This window comes from Bufo gargarizans, chromosome 10, assembly GCF_014858855.1.
Source record: "Bufo gargarizans isolate SCDJY-AF-19 chromosome 10, ASM1485885v1, whole genome shotgun sequence".
Taxonomy (NCBI): domain Eukaryota; kingdom Metazoa; phylum Chordata; class Amphibia; order Anura; family Bufonidae; genus Bufo; species Bufo gargarizans.
This window is the reverse complement of record NC_058089.1, coordinates 55829362-55843109: the sequence shown is the minus strand read 5'-3', so window position 1 is coordinate 55843109 and position 13748 is coordinate 55829362. Positions and strand designations below refer to the sequence as shown.

Sequence of the window (13748 nt, the reverse complement as noted above, 5' to 3'; positions counted from 1 at the left end):
AAAATGCATTGATCTCAATACTAAAACAATGTATGCAGTAGACTCTCGAGCTCCCCCTAGGGGTGGCTTCAGGTGGTCAGAATTTTATTGTGGCAAGTTTTTGTCTAGGCAGATGAGATTTGGAGCTCTCCATCATAAAAAGGTAACAAAGATTGAGAAATTAGTGCAGCACAGAATGTTGGACCTAGAAATCCGATGTTTTTATTGCCAGTAAACCAAGATGTCACACCAATGACCACTCATTCTTCGATTCATTTATGCATAGATATAGCATAGTTTTCAATTTTTTTATGCTTACAAATTAATTATTACTCTGTTAAGAAATTTGGATGTCATAGAGGGGGTTGTCCACTTGGCACCCCCTCTATAAGCTAGATAGGAGAGTAATAGCAAGTAACATCTCAGTGGTGCCGTCAAGACAAATACATGGCTGGCTGTGGTTGGTTTCCAGGGTTCTTAGATGACTTGCATGTTAAAGGGGTATATTGTGGTAAGACAGCTATTTAAAAACTTGTGGGCAGAATATATTCAAAGGAGTCTCTTACCAGGAAATTCACTGTTAAATCAGGCACAATGTCTTTAATGGTGACAGATTCCTGTTAGGGGAATTGTACAAGAATGGAAAAACAAGATGGCAGCCTTCTTCTTGTAGAAATGCCATTATACTAGTCAAAGGGTTGTCTCTTGTATTGCATCTCAGCTCCATTAAGGTCATTGGGCTTAAGCTGCAATACCACAAACAACCTGCGGACATGTATGATGCTATTTTTGGAAGACAGCAGACATGTATTCCTAATCCTGGACAATCACTTTAATACAAGACTTTCCAGGATGACAGTCAATAAAAATGTGCTAGGAGTTGTTAGTGATAGTCATGCCAACAACGCATGTCACCATGAATGTCATAAAACTCTTATATAGAAGTCAGCTGGGTATGTCACCCACCAACATCTGCCTATTCACTTCACTTTGAAGCCAAGTGCCAGAATTGAAGCTGTGGAGCAATGGAGGTGAGTATTTTATAGCCCCCACAAGTGCTTAGGACACCCCAATGGGTGCCAATAATGACTCCAGAAAATAGGACAGTTAATTTAAAAAAGCTGTCTAAGATTTAGATTTCCTCAGGGTAGGTCATCAATATCAGATCAGCGGGGGTGTGACTCACAAGACTCCCACCGATCAGCATTCTGAAGAGCACCATAGCCTCCTCCTAGGCCCGTGATGTCACGTTCATTGGTCACATGGTCTAGGCATAACTCAGTCCTCTTCAAGGGTAATGGGACTGTGCTGGAATGCCAAGCACAACCGCTATCCAGTGGATGATGCTGTAAGCTGTAAGGAGGTTGTGGCCCTTGTCCTCCAAAAGCAGATAGACTGGGGTCCCAGGGGGAGTTCTACCCCAGGTGATCTGATATTGATGACCTCCCCTTGGAATCTCAAAAAACCCTTTAAACAAAATCTTGTTGTATGACACAAGTTACACCATTTCTAGAACATTTTAAAGAAAAAGCCACATGCATATAGATACTTTTTTATTTTCCCAAGAACATCTTCATTATCATAAATGGCCTTCAACCGGTTAAAGGAAAGACTGACTTACAGCGTTATGAGGTCTGCCTGTTGCATCAGAACCAATTATGCCTGTGCATTAAAGCCAATTTGTATGGGATTTCTTTGTACATTTCACACATTTTTTGACACACTTCCATAATTGAAACAAGCTATATTTGGCTTTCACGCATTCTAACATTCTAAAGAAATTCTTATTTTCAACAGCCAAAATTACTCATCCCTCCGCCATCCTCCCCCGATGCTCTGTTGACTTGTGTCTAAGTTCTCATTGCCAACGCAAATAACTGCATGTACATGTACAATCAAGGATGCTGAATGATATTGGGTCTATCTCCAAACCTTTCCAAGTGAACACAACATCAAGACTTCTCCGCATGCATTAAACGTCAGTTACTAGAAAACTAAATAAGTCATAACTATTGATCCATGTTGTGGCTATAGTCTAAAAACTGCAAACTAATCGTAATGCCGGCTCCTATTTATAAGGCACTGTGGGCGAAAACGTCCAACTGCAATTATTCCAGTTGTAAATGGGGTGGCAAAAAATAGAATTCTTGGCTAGTAACCATTATCATGAAGAAAACAAAACATCTACAAGTATCAAGTATCTATAGTTTGTCCTCTTGAAATACGTCATTGAAGCAAGTTTGGATAGCGTAATGCAATCAGATAACTAATTTTGGTGATGTCCCATGACCACTTTAGTATTGGCCATTGACTTGGAAAGTAGCAGAAGTCAAAATCAAAGTCATAGAAGCCAAGAAGCCGAATGGAAAACCAAAGTAATGGAAGGCAAGAACATCCTGAGCTTTAAAAGTCTCCAACCAGTGTTGAAGGAATTCCGGTGCTTTCCACAAGGTTACACCCTCTCTACTAATAACAACTTTTCATCTATGTCAATGAAAACATTGAAAAGTGGAAGGCTCCTCTAAGAACAGTTGTAGGGCTCAAAATCTTTTTTAAAATGTACCTATTTGATATCTGAAATGGGTGGTTTCATGACGATAACCTCATAGAAGCCTATCCTTTGGTCAGCTGATCTCCACAGGCCCAACTTTAGAAACCCTGCGCAATCAAGCAGTTTTTTTTTCCCAGCAGGTGAAATGTAGTATTACATGGTGGCCATTCTAAACAATGGGGGAGATTTATCAAAAACTGGCGTAAAGGAAAACTAGCTTAGTTGCCTAAAGTAACCAACCATATTCCATCTTTCATGCATGTGCTTGTCGGTGGATTTAACAATCTTATCTACTGGTGGTCTGTCTGGGCCATCAGGAGCCTGTTCGCCTTGTGTGCGTGATCTCACATAACCACCGCTCTCAACACCTCCTACCAGCTAGGCTAGAATGGCCTAGATGGTGGCGCAATTCGCCAAAATAGCCATCCTGCTTCTCTGCTCAGTCCAATGATGCACCCCCTCTGAAAGTCTGTTAACTGGCCAAATGTCTTCGACTGTGTCTTAAATGCATGTCTAGCAGCCAACGATCTTTTACCATGAGGTACACTACCCAAAAGGAGCCCCTAAGAGTTTTTTTTATAGGTAAGCAGGGGAAACTCTTTTATGTCTTCTTGTGGCAAAACCAAGTGTTTAATCAGAACACACCTGTAATCATTGACATATCTGCATGCTGAATCTTGCATCAATCTGACTTTTCTATCTGGATGAGTTACCTTTTTTTGATCAATCAGTGTACCTTCTATAAAGATGACCTTCTTATGTGGCAGAAGCGCCATTGGGTTCCCTTAGACACCAGGGCCAATGTGTGACTGTTACCTCTACACTCTTTATAGGTAGGTTCTATGGAGAATGGAAATTTCTGCAATATTTAGTCAGATCATAGCTCTAGTCTAGAGGGACTTAGTATAGGCATATAAGAAATAGCTATGATCAGAAGGAAGAAACGCTGATCGAGAGGACACGTTATTAATCAGAATGAGGAGACACTTTCTGTAACAAGTCACCTGAGCAATAAATTTAAATCCTGAATTCCAGTGATTGTAACTCGCATGGTTTACATTCCTTTAAAGGTCACATTTTACAAAGTGGCCTGCAGGAAAGAAACAGCAAAGTGCAGTACAGTGTGCGGCTATCCGGCATAATGCAGGCCTGAACTCCGCTAAAGGGAAGGCTAACAATCTACTGGAGGCAATGCGAAATAAAGCAATCTCCTCAGTAACAGGACACCAGCACAGCTCCTGCGTCATAGAAACCGTCACCGCATCACTTGCTGGGGAGCATCCCTGTCTACCAGCATCAATTACCATGCCAGCCGAGAGAAGAATCTAGAGGGAATAATCATCCTATCTATCTCCTATCTATCTATCTATCTATCTATCTATCTATCTATCTATCTATCTATCCATGATCTCATATCTATCTATCTATCTATCTATCTATCTATCTATCTATCTATCCATGATCTCATATCTATCTATCTATCTATCTATCTATCTATCTATCTATCTATCTATATCCATGATCTCATATCTATCTATCTATCTATCTATCTATCTATTTATCATCATATCTCATATCTATCTATCTATCTATCTATCTATCATCATCTATCCATTATCTCATATCTATCTATCTATCTATCTATCTATCTATCTATCTATCTATCTATCATCATCTATCCATTATCTCATATCTATCTATCTATCTATCTATCTATCTATCTATCTATCTATCTATCTATCTATCTATCATCATCTATGCATGGTCATCTATCTATCTATCTATCTATCTATCTATCTATCTATCTACAGTAAATGTACCTGCAGTTCTATGTATACCATAGATAAACAACAAACTCAGCTCTGCTACATCTCTATATCAACAATGTAACAAATTAAGAATAGACTGTACACATCGGTGATGATACATGATGTCTGCTATATGTTTCACAGGGTTAGTAGACAATATTGAATATACGAAGAGTTTTCTGATTGACCCCAGTTCTCCATACGGCAAACATTCAGATGTTTCATATTAAAAACAGCTAAGCAGTTTGTTATGAGCTTTAGGACAAACTTCAGTAAGAAAGAAACAGAAATTTCCTTGTAAAAACATGCACCCTGTCTAGATTAACCGCCCTGTGCCTACTTATGCCAAGGACATTCCTTTAATAATGACTTCAGCCCTTTCCTGCATTTCATAGATATCAAGTGTTTAGGACTATCCTGTCCATGAACCAAATGTCTAGTCAGACAGACCTCCATGAGGCAAGGTGAAACTTTGCCTCAAGTATTTCTCTTCTAGAGGGGTAATCCTTTCAAAGAAAAGACAGAAATATACTGGAGGTAGGGGAATTGAAAATTTGCCATAAAAATCTATTCTTGATGGGGAAAGTCTTCTCCAAGAGATGGGTTTTGGAGAGGTTTCACTGTATGCCATCCATTACTGCTTTTTCCTATCTCCTGTTTGAGGAAGGGCTGGAGGTCCATTTAACGCAGGGAGAAAAAATGCTGTGAACCCTCTTTGAAGCAATCCAAAATTGCTTGCAATAGTGGTCTTCTAGGGGATGGCCCTCTCACAGAAGATGGCAAGTATGCCTAATATAAGTCAAATCTAAAATCTGGTCTGAATAAGGGGGTGGTCTTGTAGGGAACCTAGAATCCGCTTTCCCTCTAGCAATTCAAAAATACTTATCTTTCCATAAAGTCAACATGGGCGGGGAAAAAAAAATCAATTTACAGCAAATGACAATGAAGTGGGCGGCTTAATGTTGTTGAACGTCACCATATTGAATTTCGTGTGAGGTAATAGCATCCAGATAGGGAATCCTGAAATCAGTGACACGCGACGGCCAGTAGAGGGCGCCCTCATACTTCTAATACGTCTCTGTCTGGGAGAAAAATACAAGAAAAACCCAAAGCGTATGGCTTTGTTCCAGATACGACTGCAAGCTCTAGTCACATTCTTTTCATTTGCAGGTATTAAGATTTCTTTTCCTTTACGGTTTTCGTTATTTCAATTTACTTTCCCTAAAAAGATTCAGAAAGAATTTAGTGGTGGTCCCTGAACTACAACCCAAGCCAAGTCTGGCCATGGGGAGGCACAGAGACAAGCAGCCAGTGCTAGGACTGAGAATAGAGAGCAGGGAATTACATCGCAATAGGGGGCAGGCAATCCCGTGTAACCCCTTTCGGAATCACCAAATGCATAGCCTATGTGCCACCTGTGCAGCGGCATAAAGGGACACAAAGCACTTTCCTACTGTTTTTTATATTGCATGTCATGGACTGAGAAAATGAGAGGGTACTCTATGATAAACTGTTGGAAACTAAAGGGCCCCTATACTGTTCTAACACTGGGGCCCTCTGCCGTCTGGGTCCACCCAAAGCTAGAGACGAGCAAATTCAGTGATCCCTTTCTTCTCCGTCAGCCCGGATCACAGTGAATCATGACCCACAAGAATCCATTCTGCCATCTGTACTGGAAAACCTACAGTACGTGCAGATCCGATACTGAATATGACGTGCAATGGAAATGATGGACGGGTTTAACCCTTTCAGAACCGCAGATAAACCACCACGATCATCATACAGACTAAAGCCCAGAACGAAAGGGCATTGAGCCAGGAGCGAGGAGCGACATCTCCCTAACAATCAATACAATTTAGAGATGATATGGAAACTTTCTAAACCAACCGAAGATATTAAAGCGTTTGCTAAAGACATTATACAGTGAAAGTGTGGCAGAGCTGAGTTTATCACGTGGTACCACTCATGATACAGGACCGCAGGTAGATCTGCTCTGTTATCTTTAGTCAGTTTTCAGTAGGCAGATCTTAAGAGTTAAATAGAAGATCCAGCTCTGCTACATCTGTGCCAGCAATGACTGCAAAAACATTCCTAGCTATAGAACGCCAGAAATTGTGTCCCCTCCTGTAAACTATGTCATGCTGGAGTGATTTTCTAAACAATAAATTGCCTCTAGCATCAAATACAATTTATACCCCCTTGCTTGAAAATAAAATGAGACATTCTCATATCCCTGTATTACACAAGTCCTTCTGTAGACTTTCTACGCTGCTCAGGAGCCACTTAAACCCCTGTAACTCTTCTCTTCTACTTCCAGTAGTCTCCATAGTAGCCTCCTTATCGTATTCCCGAGTAGTCTGTTACACCCAAGAAACCCCTTCCTCCTATTTGAACAACTTTCTCCCCCATGCCCTCTCTTTAATAGTCTCTTGTTCCATAATAACCCTTTCCCCTTACCCCGATAGTCACTTACTCTTCAGTAAACTTTTCCTCTAATCCCCTGATAGCCCTCTCTTATTCCTTTGTAGCCCCTTACTCCCATTCCTTAGTAGCCCCCTATTACTATTAATGCCCAGTAGCCTCTTCTTATTACTCTCTAGCAGTCCCTTCCTCTAAGCCCCCAGGAGCCCCTTCCTCTCACTCCTCAGTAGCCCCTTCCTCTCACTCCTCAGTAGCCCCTTCCTCTCACTCCTCAGTAGCCCCTTCCTCTCACTCCTCAGTAGCCCCTTCCTCTCACTCCTCAGTAGCTCCTTCCTCTCACTCCTCAGTAGCCCCTTCCTCTCACTCCTCAGTAGCCCCTTCCTCTCACTCCTCAGTAGCTCCTTCCTCTCACTGCTTAGTAGTCCCTTCAATCCACTCACCTGTAGCTTATTTCATCCACTCCCCAGTAGCCCATTCTTCTTACTCCTCAGTGGCCCCTTCCACTACCTGGTAGCCTCTTCCTTTACTTCCGAGTAGCCCCTTCCTCTCACTCTCCAGTAATCTCTTACTCCCAGTCGCCTCTTCTTGCTCTCCAGTAGCCCCTTCCTCTTTCTCTCCGGTTGTCTCTTACCCCTTGGTTGCCCCTTACTCTTCAGTAGTCTCTTACTCCCTGGCTGCCTCTTCTTCTTCTTGCTCCCCAGCAGCCCCTTCCTCTTATTCTCCAGTAGTCTCTTACCGCCCTGGTTTCTCTTCTTCGTGCTCTCCAGTAGCCCCTACCTCTTACTCTCTAGTATTCTCATACTCCCCGGTAGCCCCTTCCTCTTACTATCTAGTAGACTCATCCTCCCTGTAGCCTCTTCCTCTTACTCTTCAGTAGTCTCATCCTTCCCGGTTGCCCCTTCCTCTTGATCTCAAGTAGTCACTTCCTCCCTGGTAGCCCCTTCCTCTTACTCCCCAGTAGCGCCTTCCTCTTACTCTCCAGTAGTCTCTTACTCCCCAGTAGCCCCTTCCTCTTACTCTCCAGTAGTCTCTTACTCCCCGTTAGCCCCTTCCTCTTACTCTTCAGTAGTCTCTTACTCCCCAGTAGCCCCATCCTCTTACTCTTCAGTAGTCTCTTACTCCCCGGTAGCCCCTTCCTCTTACTCTGCAGTACTCTCTTACTCCCCGGTAGCCCCTTCCCCTTCCAGTAGTCTCTTACTCCCCAGTAGCCCCTTCCTCTTACTCTCCAGTAGTATTTTCCTCCCTGTTAGCCCCTTCCTCTTACTCTTCAGTAGTCTCTTCACCCCGGTAGCCCCTTCCTCTTATTTTCCAGTAGTCTCTTCCTCCCCGGTTGCCCCTTCCTCTTACCCCCCAGTAGCCTCCTACCTTTTGTATGTGTCAGCTTTTTAATGACCCTTAATTTTAGGCGCAGAAAAGTGTTTCGATGAAAGTTTGGACTGCTCACAGCCACTCTCATGCCGGTGATTAGAAAGCAGATTCATTGCAGCGCCTGAGTGACAGCTAGCAGCTCCAATGTCTCATGAAATGATTATTAGGAAGATCAGAAATCCTGCTCTGTGCTGCTGCCTATAGCCCCTGCTTGTTGAGTAGTTTAGCAAGCCGTTTACACCAGAATGTCTTGGCTTTTGTCGGTGAGAAATTATTTAGAATCCTCTTTGTACTTCTATTGGTCAAACTCCTATCCACTCCAGGGAACTGCCGGGCACTTAAAGCAACAGAGCATCCCTCTTTCCCCAGCAACACACACAACATCATAAAAGAATAATGTCAACCTGATCGGAGTTAAACATACATCTTCCATACGCCAAAGTTTCCCCTAAATATCTCCTGACAAGTCTCTGGTGTTGCAGCCAGAGACCAGACTCTGGCATCTTAGTCCGTACTTTGCTGTTATTTGAAATGCAAATGTCATCACCTGGGGAGTTCTTGTATTTTTAGTTGGAGCCCAGGGAGCTGAGAGATGCAATCGGATATAAATATTCCCTATTTATTTCTTTTTAAAGCCTCCTTTATGTAACTGGCGCCATGACAGATATCTCGTGGAAGTTGATTTATAATTGTTCCACTACAAACCACTACAGATGCAGCAGAGCCGGACTTTTGCCAGATGCACTAGGGCTAAGTTTGTCATCTGTGCACTAGCCAATTATAGCTTATCCTTTGGACTGCACTACTAGTTACCATAAAGCACAAAGGATGCCGCTCCAAAGGGTTAAATGACCATTTCATATAAATGTATGTATACTTTACATTAGTGCAAGATAATACTATTTATGTTTTAATTGTTTGTTTGTTTGTTTAGAATAAAATTGGAGAACAAAATAGAAATATTTACAAATAAGGTGGCACCATAGTAACATAGTTTGTAAGGCTGAGAAAAGACATCCGTCCATCCAGTTCAGACTATGGAGACAATTATATCATGTAGTCGTCAGCATCGTCGGTTTGCTAGGGGGTTGTCATAGGGTAAATGGCAGGAAATGCATTTACAAAAGCACAGGAGCCAATAATCATAATTAGAACACAATGGATCATTTACAGGCGCAGCAGAGCTGAGTTTGTCATAAGGCGCAACCCATGATAATCTCACAATGGGGTTTTCCAGAAGACTGCAGGTAAGCCGACTGCATGATCCGGTGGCAGATTCAGCTCTGCTACATCTCTACCTGCTAAAAAAAGGAGAATGACCCACCTTTTTTCAGTTAGTTTCCAATGAACACATCAACACACTTGTATTTTTGGAAATCTCAGTTGAAACTCTTGGATAGTTTGATTTGTTTTCTTGCAACTTCCTAGGAGAAAAAGGCTTAAAAAAAAAAAAAAAAAAAAAAAAAAAAGCAAGGTGCAGCCTTGATCTTCTTGTGCTGTGGCAGAGAGATTTAAATTATTGATAGTGGAAACTGCATGGTAAAGGCAGTGGAATCTCCTCATTAAATGGCTCCATTTGATCTTGTTGGAGAGAGAGACAGCTCATACTACTGGAACTCACTAGGGTTAGACAGGAGCTGATCAGCCTCTGGAGCTGTGAATGGGATGTGGGAGGGGAATCCACACAAGTCTGCTCCACTCTCTCTGACGTGGGCTGTCACGTGACGCCTCCCCGGCCTCTTACAAAGCACACCGCTCAATGACTTACAAGCATCACAAACCCCCTGCAGAAGGGATGGCTCTCTGTCTTCTTCTCTTTTAATTAACCCTTTTCTTCTGTAAACACTTTTGCATTTATCGGCTTACCCTTAAAGTACTTTTTTTTTTTTTTTTAAACTGAAACCAAAATAATAAATTGTGTGGAGATTCATAACTCAAATATTTAAAAAAATTCAGCAAAATCGAGACAGTCTGTCTATCTATCTAATTATCTCATATCTATCTATCTATCTATCTATCTATCTAATTATCTAATATCTATCTATCTATCTATCTATCTGTCTGTCTAATTATCTCATATCTATCTCATATCTATCTATCTAATTATCTCATATCTATCTCATATCTATCTATCTAATTATCTCATATCTATCTATCTATCTATCTATCTATCTATCTCATATCTATTTATCTATCTATCTATCTATCTAATTATCTAATATCTATCTATCTATCTATCTATCTATCTGTCTCATATCTATTCTATCTATCTATCTATCTATCTATCTCATATCTATCTAATTATCTCATATCTATCTATCTATCTATCTATCTATCTATCTATCTATCTATCTATCTCATATCTATTTATCTATCTATCTATCTATCTAATTATCTAATATCTATCTATCTATCTATCTGTCTCATATCTATTCTATCTATCTATCTATCTATCTATCTATCTATCTATCTATCTATCTATCAATTCAATAAAGCTTTATTGGCAGGTCCAAGTAAAACATTTAGTATTGCCAAAGCAAAATAAATAATAGGTATTGTGAAGGGGGGTTTGATGTGGGAAATAAAGGGGTTGGATGTTGGGTTAAAGGGGCAGTATGGGGGTATAATAGTCCATGGTGTCTCATCTTCCTCTCAGTTGGTGACAGGTAGAGACATCTATCTATCTATCTATCTATCTATCTATCTATCTATCTATCTATCTATCACATATCTATCTATCACATATCTATCTATCTATCTATCACATATCTATCTATCACATATCTATCTATCTATCTATCTATCTATCTATCTATCTATCTATCTATCACATATCTATCTATCACATATCTATCTATCTATCTATCTATCTATCTATCTGCCAGTCTGTCCGTCCATCCCTATCCATCTATTTTCCATCTCTCGGTGGTGGCAGAGGACAGAGTAGCCAGCTCTGTGTCTAGGCTCTTGACATTGCTATCAGTAAGGGTTCCCTGTCACTTTCTGCCGACAGCAATATGAATTCTACTTAAGAGCCTTCATCATGAAATACCACCTCATCTGTCACTTGGTTATTAGATATTGTAACCCTGCAGCCTGAGGTTAGTCATGTTTCCTTCTGCTGAGACCAGACAGTCTCTGGGCTATCTCCCTGCACTATCTCTAATATTAGGCAATGCATATTCACTGTGTTAATGAGCGCACAGGTGCCGGAGACAGCGCAATCTGCTATTAGACTGCTCGCAAGACAGGGGAGTGATTGAGCAGCACTGGGATTACACAATTGTAATGAAATATGGCTGTCCATCTTCTCTCCACCAATCCATTCGTCTATCTATCTATCTATCTATCTATCTATCTATCTATCATCTGTTTTATATCTATCTCACATCTATCTATTTATCTATCTATCTCATATCTATCTATCTATTTGTCTATTTCATATTTATCTTTCTATCTCATATCTATCTATCTATCTATCTATCTATCTATCTATCTCCCTTTTGCAGATTATTTCCAGACATCTTTTTTCCAGACATGAGACGTAGATAATGTCTGTACAAGGGTCCATTACTGACATTGAATGGGGCCGTTTATCCGCGCCGCCTGCAGGGATCTTGTATTATTACTGTGGATCAGGAAGAAACATATTGATAGCTAAGAGTGTCTGATAAGTATCACCCCCCCCCCCTTCCTGCGCTGGTGAAGTCCCTAGGGGGCAGAACCGCACACGCAGCGTAATGGGCAGAGGTTATCATCTTTGTGTCTCGAACAATTTCCTCCAATTGTGTTTTCTTTTCTTCCTCTAGACGCTGCGCCATCCTCACACGTAGAAGTCCGAGCTCTTGCAGAAGAGTCTTTGTAAAGTGTGATGCTTACAATTCTCTCACCCTATCGCCAGGACTCACCATCCATTACCGGCACCGGCTTCACTTTGAATATCATTTCCTAAATTGAATCTAGAGCTTCTGTAATTCTCTACAGTCTGGGGAAGAAAAACGGTGAGCCTTCACCATTCTGGAGACCAGACACAATAACCAGTGAAGTCCCAGCGTGGGGGCTACAGGAGCCAAAAGGACCTTCATTAAGGCGCAGAATTGATTTCTTAAACAGGTCATGTGCAGGAAATAACTCGGCCAAATGTGCTTGTCCTTTTCAATTGTCAGAGGGAAATAAGTCAGAGCCTGAAACCTGCCAGACACTACTGGTGGGGACTCATCTTCCGTGGCAGCAAAAGATCGGGCATGTTGAATTACAGCATCTCTAGACTTGCTTTGCCCTGACATCTTCCATTGGGGAGAATCGGGTGCCCTCCATAGACTGTAAAGGGTTATACCCATCTCAGACATAGATGGCATATGGCAAGGATAAGCCACCAATGTCAGGTAGGTGTAGGTCCTCCAAAGTGAAGGAGAACGCACTGTGCATGCGCGGTGCACTCTCCATTCACTGTTATGGGAGTTCTCAAAAGAGCCGAGCAAGCGCGACCACCTCTCCATTCACCGCTACGGGACTGCCGGAAATAAATGAGCCAGCGTTCAACTATTTTTGGAACTCACATAGCGGAGAACAGAGTGTGGCTGCACTTGCGCAGGGGGGTCACATTGGGATCCCCACACCTATCCGACATTGATGGCATATCCCATCCATGTCTGAGATGGGAATGCTCCTTTAATTGATTGAGTTTTGTCTAATGCACGGATAGCCCAACCTGCGGCCCTCCAGCTGTTGCAAAACCACAACTCCCAGCATGCCCGGACAGCCTACAGCTATCAGTCGACAGCAGGGCATGGTGGGAGTTGTAGTTTTATAACATAGGTTGTGACTCAGGATCTGTACATGGTAAGTAGAGCAAAGTTCTGCAGCTGTTTCTGTACATTAGGGCTACATGCACACGACCGTATGTATTTTGCTGTCCGCAAAATGCGGATCCGCAAAAAATACGGAGGTTGTCCGTGTGACATCCGTGTTGCATCCATTTTTTTTGCTGATCCACTGTAACAATGTCTATCCTTGTCCGCAAAACAGCCACAAATAGGACATACTCTATATTTTTTGAGGGGCTACAGAACGGACATACGGATGCAGAAAGCACGCAACGTGCTGTTCCGCATTTTTTACGGACCCATTGAAATGAATAGGTCCACATCCTATCCACAAAAAAAACTGAACGGACACAGAAACAAAATACGTTCGTGTGCATGAGGCCTTAAAGGGATTTTCTGAGATTAAGGGCTCATGCACACGACCGAATGTATTTTCGGTCCGCAAAACACGGATCCGCCCCAAAAAAAAGGATGACATCTGTGTGACGTCCGTGTTGCACCTGTTTTTTTGCGGCTCCGTTGTAACAATTCCTGTCCTTGTCATTTCAGGTTTTTTTTTGCGGACAGGGACAAAAAATAAGCTCATGTGCAGGAGCTGTTTGAGAAGTCAGCAGCGCTCGTAGTAGTGCCGGGCCTTCTCGCTGGTTTCTGTAGGCCTGAGACGACACGTTCATCGGTCACGTAGCCTAGGAGCAGGTCATTCCCATTCAAGTGAATGGGGCTGAGCACGATACCAAGCACAGCTGCTATGAAATATAATACAATACTATACAGGAGCTCCAGTGCCTTCTCAAA

At 42.0% G+C, this 13748-nt stretch overlaps 1 protein-coding gene across 1 annotated transcript in view; it reads right to left on the bottom strand.

Moving 5' to 3' along the window:
* LOC122920365 (brain-derived neurotrophic factor) overlaps positions 1-9582 on the bottom strand; it is a 52767-nt gene extending 43185 nt beyond the window's left edge. Inside the window, exon 1 of the mRNA XM_044269804.1 lies at positions 9452-9582. The gene's annotated coding sequence lies outside the window, so the exon portion shown is untranslated. The remainder of the gene's footprint in view (positions 1-9451) is intronic.
* Between the last annotated feature and the right edge of the window lie 4166 nt (positions 9583-13748).